Source organism: Oryza glaberrima, chromosome 11 (assembly GCF_000147395.1).
Source record: "Oryza glaberrima chromosome 11, OglaRS2, whole genome shotgun sequence".
Lineage (NCBI taxonomy): Eukaryota > Viridiplantae > Streptophyta > Magnoliopsida > Poales > Poaceae > Oryza > Oryza glaberrima.
Window position 1 is genome coordinate 21,697,286 of NC_068336.1, and position 8,123 is coordinate 21,705,408.

Consider the following 8,123-nt stretch of genomic DNA (forward strand, 5'->3'; position numbering starts at 1 on the left):
ACGTACACTGCTGCTGATGATGAACTTGATGCTCTCTCGCTTCAGATTATCTCTTCGATTTATAGCATGCATGGTTCAGTGTGAAGGAGTCGGATTCGGATTCTGAGTCCGAAAGGATTCAGGATGTTTGGGGGCTTCGATTCGGACACGTCCAGGTTCAGGAAACGTGGCAACTGGTAGTTTGCATTTAAAACTTTATTCAGAATACAATAAAACAACGTTTTCTCTCTGTTTTGTTATTCTAGCTTCGTTCTAATTCAAATATTTCTATTTTTACTATCAATATCTAAACATCCATATAGTTTACCTTCACAATGTTTATGCACAGTTTAGACGTCCATTATGAAAAAGACTTTCATAACATATAATTCACATGTCAAACCACATGAATTTTCTAAGATTTTCTTTTAAAGATAAAAAGTTTGACTTAGAATAAATCTAACATGACAAGTGATTTAAACCAGGGTTTTCAATTCTGGATCCTCCCCCGACAAGCAAATACCTCATCCAAAATTTTCCGGGGTTTTTCATCCACTACGCTGGGTAGGGCTACCTGTGACGGGCCCAAAGTGTCACCTCTGACGGATATAGCTCTGGTCAGAGATTAGTGGTCACTGATGACTCTCCTCACCTTTGACGGGTGTAGGTCCGTCAGTGGTGAAGGCTACATGTGACGGACCACATATAAAACCTGTCACAGGTGACTGTTATCTCAAACGACCCATTATTTTGTGGCCCGTCACTGATGTCTTTAACCCAGCAAAAAAAATAAAAGAAGCAGCATGCAACCCGTCACTGGTGTGAAAAACAAACAAAAAAAAATGGTGCACGCTACTGTGGTGGTGCTCGTTGTCACAGGCTCAGAGCTGCTTTGCTCACATTCATCATCACACAAAAAATTCAAACCGATAGATCTCATATAGAAGTATTCACACAAAGTGGATGGCAAGAATTTCTCAATGCACAGACAACAATATCATATCAATGCAAAAGGCACACCGCACACCGGCGACAGATCTGGCGACCGGCGGGCGAGGGATGGCAGCCATGGCGACCGACCACATCGGCGGGGAAGAAAGGGTGGAGGCGCTGGCGCCGGGAGGTGGGGGAGGCGTCGACGGCCAGATCCGTGTCCCAGAGGCCAGATCCACGTCCCGGAGGCAGACTCGGCGGTTGTCGTCGGTGGTCATCGTCGTCCGTCGCTCGAGCTTGGCGCCAGTGACCCTGAGCTCCTGGAGGCCGGCGGTCGGGGATGGAGATGGCCCCCGCCGGTCGGAGATGGAGGCCGCGGCGCCGCCGCCCACCTCCTCCTTGCCTCCGCACGCCGTCGAGCCCTCCTCACCGCCGCCACGCATCGCTGAGCCACACACTAGATCAGAAATAAGAGAAGGGGGAGGAGGGGGAGAAAGAAGGGGGAGGAGGATGTGGGTACCGCCGCCGCCACTAGCCGCCTAGCGCCGCCGCACCACCTCGCCGCTTTGCCTCCGCACCACCGCAGCCGCCCAGCGCCGCCGCACCACCTTGCCGCTGCTCCTCCGCACCACCGCCGCTGCCACGCGCCGCTGAGCTGTCGCCTAAAGCCGCCGAACCACCGCCGCGCGCCGCCGCCGCCGCCGCCTCTCCCGCGCGCGCCGTCGGGTCCTCCGCCGTCCCGCAAGAGCCTCCCCTCTTGTTTCTATGAGTGTGGATAAGGGAGAGAGAGATCTTTTGTTTATGTGGATAAGAGAGAGTGTGTGAGGGACAGAGTGGATAAGGGAGTACATATTAGTATACTCCGCCCCCCCTCCCCACCTGTGAGTTATGGGTCCGTTTGAGGTGAGTTAACCTCACCTTTGACGGTTTATAAGGATGCAACCCGTCACAGGTAACTAGTCACCTGTGACGGGCCGGATGTGGAAGCCGTCAGAGGTGAGATTTACCTCACCTTTGATGGTTTCTATAGTGGGACCGTCACAGGTGACTAGTTACCTGTGACGGGTTGCAGAAGGATGCCTCACCGATGACGGCGTCCCGTAGGACCCGTCAAAGGTGACTTTCATCACTGACCAATACTAAAGCCCGTCACAGATATGCCGTCAAAGATGTGAGGATCTGGTGTAGTGATCTTTTTGTGAATTTGATCAAAATTTATTTAAATTCAGCCAAAATTTGCTATTTTTTAAATCACTCCATGAAAAATTATAGCCACCGAAATTCTTGAAATTCCATGACCAAAAATTTCGGTTATTACAGAAATTGCAAACCCTGTTTGAACTTGCCCTGATTTTTGTTTAACTTGGCTGTAAACGCATGCATGCAGTTTATGAACTAGTGAAAGACCAAGAACGGCTATAGAGGGGGGGGGGTGAATATAGCAATTCAAATCTTGCCCCCGAAAATACTCATCAAGCCGGATTTTTCAAAATTCTTACTAGAACCGCGGCTATTAGAGAAGCCGGATCTAGAAAAGAAGAGAGAAAAAGAAGAGAGAAGGAATTCCCGAAACTAGAAGAGAGGTGGGGAGGAGAGAGCAAAACTCATCATCGCAAAGTTCAAATTGCAAGCGGAATTTAAATTGCGGAATTTAAATGGACAGGGCAAAAACGAAATCCTTCAAATCATTTCATTCATAGGTGATGCAAAATAACCGCTCAACTAGGAGCAAACATACACCTTCAGAGGAACATTAACACAAACTTAAAATCTCTCGGACAAACACACTCCAAACTAATCCTAATACAAAAGCCTCTCGGGCAAACACACTCCAAACTCACACGGAAACTCTCTCACCGAGCATCTCAAAAGGATTACAAAAGGAGCAACCTCCACCCTTGCATCCATCCCTCTATTTATAGCCTAAGACCCCCTAAGACATTGTCTCAAATATCCCTAGGGCGAAACCCTAGCCTTGATGAAATCCTGGCAGTCCATTATTCCTTAGATCCGAAGGAAACCTCCTGGATAGTCGCCACGTTGTTGATCCGAGCTCTTCACGTCGCGCGCCCTCGTGCGATCCGCGTGATTCCACTCCAAGCCAATCAGCGTGCACCGATCCGCGTCGTGCTCCTCCAAGCCAATGCATCCGCGCCACGCGTCCCAGAGAGCCCGCGCCCGCTCCTCTCGCGCCTGCGCGCCACAAGTCAGAAGCCGCCACGTCGCCGTTCCTCCCGCCGAGCCGCTTCTGCGCGCGCTCGCGAAAACCACGTTCCCGCGCGCGCCATGTGAAAAACCGCGTGGGACCCGGTCCCACGAGTCTCCGCTTCCTTGACGAACAGAAGGCCGCCACGCCTCCAGGTGCCGTACGATCTCCCGCCTCCGCGCCATAGTTATTAGGACCGGACCGGTAATTGAACCGGCAAGAGCGTTGGTTCACTGGTTCATTGGTCCAACCGTTACGAACCGGTTGAACCGCCGGTTCGATTGTTTTGAACCGGTCAAATCGAACCGGTGACAAAGTTACCAACATAATACATATATACTATATCAAGTACTAAAATGTCAAAAAATACAAGCCTCACAAAGCAATTTCACCAACATCACATTCACACATGCATAAAAGAAAGTGCCAATAGTAGGAGTAGCAGTACCTCTTTTTCTTCCTCTCTTTGATACATTGCTGTGTGTGGAAACAAATCAACGATAAGCACCTCTAACATCTAACAATATTACAGTAAATCTGTTTTTTTTTTTAGTATGAAACTACAAGGAAAACTATCAAGCTGTAAATTTTTAGTGTCAAACAATAAAGCACAACTAAAATAGCAGCTTGCAATTGTAAGAAAGAGTACGTACCATACTACCATCTGCCATGGCACACCAGAAGATCAGGAGCAGAGAAGCAGCCGTCGGATCTGGAGCTTGCCGTCGCCGCCTTCTGCAATCCGGCGTCGCCGCCGCTCCGACCTTCGCGTGCCGCTGCTAGCTTCGGCGCCGCTGCTGCTATCTTCCGCTCCGCACGCCACCGTCGCTTCTAGCTTCACGCGCCGCCGCTGCCGCTGCTAGCTTCCGCTGCACGGCTGCAGTGCTGCGACATGCAAGCCTGTGACGTCGCCGCCTCCCAGGCTCCTACACGCTGGCACGCTACGGCTGCGCCGCCGTCGCCGCCTTCTCCAGCCCGGTGCCGCCGCCGATGGATTGGATTTGGGGATCGATACTGTGCGTGCGGGATAGGAGAGGAACCCCAAAACTAAAATTTTACAATTTTACCCACCCCTCACTTGAGTAATGCCGGAAAAGTTGGGGCTAAGAAGGTCAAATTACGAAGCCGGCCGGTCCCCACAGAACCGCCCGGTTCACCGGTTCCACAAAAAACCGGCCGGTTCGCCCGGTTTTTAACGGTTCGATTGCATGGACGGTCTGTTAAGCGAACCGAGCCGCTGTAGTCTCTGGTTCCGGTTTTTACCGGTCGGACCGCCGGTCCGGTCCGGTCCTAATAACTATGCTCCGCGCGCGCATGCACACGCCTGTGCATTTGCCGAGCCGAGCTGGGCCGTCGTCATGTCTAGGGCCTGCTCGGCCTGGCCTTCACCATCTTGAGTCAGCAACGTGCTTGGGCCGACCGAGCTCCCGAGCTGGACAGGCCGGATTGGCCTTCATGCCAACCGAGCCAATGATCTCCTTGGGCCACGTGGAACGGCTGGATTGGCTTGGCCTCCCTGCCAACCAATCACAGCACACATGCACAGCTTCTAGCTTGACTTTTCCACCAAGCCATGCTAGTAGCAACCAGTACAGTGCAAGCTCCTCCTTGCACAAGTACAGTACGTGTACATGCATGTATGCTACCTACCGTAAGCCCATTTACTGTAGCAGCAATGCACTTGCACAGTCCCTTCTGATTTCTTCGCGAATCCGATGCTTGCACACTTGACCTTCTGAAGCCCGTTGCAAAGACCTCCTCACACGGTGTTCGTCCACCGTGTGTAACCTTGTGTCCAATCTTGTCACCCGGCATCCTTGATCGCTTTGGACCTCAACTCCTCCCTGAGTCTAGTCCCGATCCGCCGTTGACCAAGATCGACCCCGATCACCTGCACACACATGAACCAAACAACCGTTGTCTTGGCACAGATGTCGCAACCTGACCAATGTTAGTCCACGCACACACTTCTTGTACTTCCGGTACTTGTCAATTTTCCATCACAAAAGAACTATAACCACACATGGTTTCACAACTAGTGGCCTACCGTTCTTCTCCCAAGCTTAACTGGAGACTTTTCTCCTGGTAAACAGCCTACAGGCACAAATTCAGTATATCTGGCCTGCATGGATCCAAAATTACCAATGTCGTTCACATTCTTGAGTGGCATCACGGGTTAAGATCAAGCCAACTCTAAACGGTCAGAGTCCCAGTTGAGACCAACTGGCTGGAATCCATCTCCAACCTGTCCTAAGTTGCAACAGCTGAAGTCAATCTACTTACCCATATAAAACATAATTTTGTTTAATAATGAATCAATAAGGATCACAGAGGTTCTGGTAGGAGATTAGAAACCAACATATTAAGGTTTAATCATCCCTAAAAAATAATCATGTTTTTAGGGTAAAAAAAAGACAAACAAAGAATGAATTAACGGTCTATTTGGCACAGCTCCAACTCCAGCTTCACCTCTTCTGGAGTTGGAACCCAACCAAATATTTTCAGCTCCACCTAAAAATGATAGTGGAGTTAGCTAAAGTGCTCTCATAAAATGAACTAAAAAGGTAGAACTAAGTTTTAGCTGCTCCACACCTCTACTAGCTCCAGACTCGGCTCTTGAGGGTTAAATTTAATGATCGGAGTTGGACAAGTACCAAATAAGCCCAATTTTTGGGCCGATCCAGTGCCAGCTTTTTTTTCATGAATTTGGATAATTTGATCAACCGATCCTAAAGAAAGACAATTACTATGCTTGGGCCATCTCACACAGTATTGGATACTCCCTCCGTTTCAGGTTACAGGACGTTTTGATTTGATTAAAGTCAAACTGGTTTAAGTTTGACCAAGTTTATAGAAAAAAGTAGTAACATTTTAACCTAAGATAAATTTATTATGAAAATATATTCAATTATTGATTTGATGACACCAATTTAGTATTATAAATATTACTATATTTGTCTATAAATTTAGTCAAACGTGAAATAGTTTGACTTTGACCATAGTCAAAACATCTTATAGCATGAAACGGAGGGAGTACAAAATAGTCTCGTATTATCGTAGCCAGCAACCTTTATATGTATTCTTCAATGTGTCCTTGGTCACTAATTTTATGCTTCATCTGCGAATCGATTTTGAGAACGAAAAATTGGATATTACTTAAGAGCAGGCAACTGATTCCTAGCTGATGGCTTGACAAACCCAGACAGTAAAACCACTACAGCAGCGATGCAAGGAATTCCCTCTTAACTCAACAATGAATATAATGAGTATATCCCTTGTACACTAATGAAATAGTGCTAATATTAAATTCCCTTTATAGTTCAACTTAGAGAATACCAATTTATTATTAAAAATGCAAGGCTGACAGTAACAAGCAAAACTTTACACTTAAAGTAGTTAATTAAGAAAATATTGTAAAGTTGTCTTTGCCGGCGGTGGCGAAGAAAATGACGCCCAGCTGGAATAGGGGTGGTAATGTGTGGCTCATTTTTCGGTTCCCCGTGAGGCGATTCCCTCATTAGAGAACGGGCGATCCGGTGGTGCATGGCGGTGGAGCAAAGAAAATGACCGAGGAACATGAACCGCTCTCGTGTTTTGATTTGATTCCTTTGATGATGGTGCATGTACAAATCGATCTGGGATGGTTAATGGATTTGGTGGCGCTGCTGCCGTTGCCGCGGTTTGCTTATGTGGCCGTGTAGGGCCTGTAGTGAGCCATGGGCTATCTAGTTGCGTGAGTCGGTAAATGGACAAACCAAAATGGATGCGGAACAAGGGACGAACGAACAGCGGAAACAATACAATTTTTTATAATAGGTTAAGGTAAAGATTTGAGAAACTTGTCCAAGCAAACTTTATTACTTCCTTTGCACATTTTTGGTAATCGGCGTGGAAATTTCTTGGTGATTTGTTTGTTGTCAAAGGCCTGGTTTTTTTTCTTAAAAAAGGAAACCCTGTATTTTTATGATCAAAGTTGCACAAAACCTCATGACCTTAGGAATTATGGTTCTAGAGTTTTACAAAATCCTATCCCTATACATGTTGAGCACATACTTAATTTTTAAAAATATAGTGTGTGAAACTTTTAATCCATGTTGTTGGTTTAACTCTTTGCTTCACTACTTGAAAAGTAACTATATTTTTAAAAATATAGTTACTCATACTTGTGTATTTTTTTTCTTCTTGTGAAAAAAATAACACAAATGATTTATAAGCATTTTTTTGTGTATTTTGCTCTAGATTTTTTTCCACTAATGATTTGTAAGCATTTTTTTCTTGTATAAATTAATGATTTTTCCTCTAAAGATCGAAGGGGCACCACATGGACCAATCAAAAACCAACAAAAGAGCAACTTTCGATCAGAAGATAAGTCACCATATAAAAAGGATTTTCAGTGATAAAACAGAAGTGTCTCCATAGGGGTCTAATAACTCATAAAAATAGACATCGCTAGCTAATAAAAGTCATACTGTACCAACCGATACAGGGTAACTAATACACAAGGATAAGCCTCATATATTACTGATAAAAATTAACTAATACACAAGGATAAGCCTCATATATTACTGATAAAAATTAGTAATAAGCCTCATATATTACTGAAGTAAGAGTATCTAATAAAGCCTAGGTAAAACTACCACCCTCTCAATAAATCAATCAAAGGGATGTGCACCAATCCGGGTTGTCGTACTCCCACTCCCCAACGATGACGCCGCTGAAGTCTATCTTGGCCCATCCTTCCTTGAGCTCCCTCTGGAACTCGGCACTCTCGGCCAAGTAGCTCTCGTCGACCATGTAGCAGCCATTGTTCTCAACGTCGCGGCGGACCTCGGCCTGGAACTTCTCGAAGCTGTCGTCCAGCTCTTTGCGCTCCTCCTCCTCCTCCCGGAGCTCCTCCGGCGAGAGACGGGCCAGCTCCTCGGGGGAGAGGGGTCGCTCCCTCTTCATGGAGAGGATCGCCGCGATGTACTCCTGAGGCATCGGCACCTTTTCTTCCACGGCGGC

The 8,123-nt window shown here is 46.9% G+C and overlaps 1 long non-coding RNA gene across 1 annotated transcript; it reads right to left on the reverse strand.

Moving 5' to 3' along the window:
• Positions 1-2,588: 2,588 nt before the first annotated feature.
• On the reverse strand, positions 2,589-4,179 carry LOC127754072 (uncharacterized). Its single transcript, XR_008012758.1, has 2 exons — positions 3,772-4,179; positions 2,589-3,595 (listed from the first exon to the last, which is right to left on the reverse strand). It is a non-coding gene; the product is annotated as an uncharacterized LOC127754072 (long non-coding RNA).
• Positions 4,180-8,123: the final 3,944 nt, after the last annotated feature.